Source organism: Coregonus lavaretus (assembly GCF_964263955.1).
Source record: "Coregonus lavaretus genome assembly, chromosome: 14".
Taxonomy (NCBI): Eukaryota; Metazoa; Chordata; class Actinopteri; order Salmoniformes; family Salmonidae; genus Coregonus; species Coregonus lavaretus.
The window spans coordinates 46633734-46635554 of NC_140001.1; positions in this window are offsets into that span (position 1 = coordinate 46633734).

The window sequence follows — 1821 nt, forward strand, 5'->3', positions numbered from 1 at the left end:
CCTCCTTGTTCGGGCAGGCTTCGGCTTTCGTCGTCTCCGGCTTACTAACCACTGCCACCCCAATCATATGTATCATCATATATCATATATCAAGCAAATGGTGGAACGGGTAAATCAGGATGTGGGTAGGTTCCTGCGATCCTACTGCCAGAACCGGCCGGGGGAGTGGTCGGTGTTCTTGCCATGGGCAGAATGTGCGCAGAACTCTCTCCGCCACTCCTCTACTAACCTAACACCATTCCAATGTGTTTTAGGTTACCAACCGGTTCTGGCACTGTGGCAACAGAGCCAGACCGAGGCTCCTGCGGTGGATGACTGGTTTCGGCGCGCGGAGGAGACGTGGGACGCTGCCCCCGTTCACCTCCAGCGCGCTGTGCATCGTCAGAAGGCCAACGCTGACCGTCACCGCAGTGAGGCCCCGGTCTTCGTACTGGGGGATCAGGTCTGGCTCTCGACCCGGAATCTGCCCCTCCGCCTGCCCTGCCGGAAGCTGAGCCCGCGGTTTGTGGGGCCGTTCAAAGTCCCGAGGAGCATCAACGAGGTCACGTATAGGTTATTACTTCCCCCTGATTACCATATTAACCCATCATTTCATGTCTCTCTCCTCAGGCTGGTGGTGGTTGGTCCGATCCAGGAGTTTGAGGTGCGGGAGGTTCCTCCACCTCCTCTGGACATCAAGGGGTACGGTCCAGAGTAACGGTGCTGGGTCCCGGTGAGGGATATCCTCAATCCCTCACTGTTGCGGGATTTCCACCATCGCCATCCGGCTCGCCCTGCTCCGCGTCCTCCTGGCCGTCCCTGAGGCCGGGGTCGGCGCGCTGCTGGAGCTGCGCATCAAGGGGGGGGGGGGTACTGTCACGACTTCGGCTGCCTCCCCTCCTTGTTCGGGCAGGCTTCGGCATTCGTCGTCACCGGCTTACTAACCACTGCCGTCCCAATCATCATCACATTTGTCTTGTCTTGTCAATCACACACACCTGGTTCTAATCCCCTCATTAGTCTGTGTATAAGAGTTCCCTCTGCCCCCTTGTCCTTGTGGGTGATTGTTAGTTGTGAGAGTAGTATAGCTCGGTGGAGCTACTCGTACATTTTGTTGCCAGGGTAGATTTTCCCCTGTGCCTATGTATTATTGGATTCTACCGTTATAGTGTACCTGCCAGGGATGAGAGTTTCCCCTGCGCCTGTTTCGTTGATCGCTATTTGAGCGCATTTGTGTGTCAACAATGGAATAAACTCTGTATTCGGTGATTACCCTCCTGCGCCTGACTCCTTTCATCACACTCATCACAGTTGATTAATTATTGCTTTCTTCAGTGAAAATACAGAATATGTATAGAAATGGCAAATATACCAAAAGCTAAATCAAGCAGAGATGTATGACTATTTAATCATTACTGAAACATGCAAACTACAAACATTTAACCTGTTAAAGATAATGAATACATGACAACTAGATACAAATATTGTATAAAACATAATTCATACAAAAGTAACGTTTTTAAAAAAAATGTATGGGGTAGATGAGCTTTAATTTAGCAGATAGATTGTAACTTCCATCAATGTAATTGTCTGCATCACTTCCAATCCCCCATATGTTTTTCCCCCGCAAATATACAGTATATATATATATATATATATATATATATATACATACACAGTATATATATATATATATATATATACACACACACACAGGTTCCTTCAGTAGCCTCCAACTGCTCTTAAACACTAGTAAAACTAAATGCATGCTTTTCAATCGAACGCTGCTGGCACCCGCCCACCCGACTAGAATCACCACTCTCGACGGGTCTGACCTAGAGT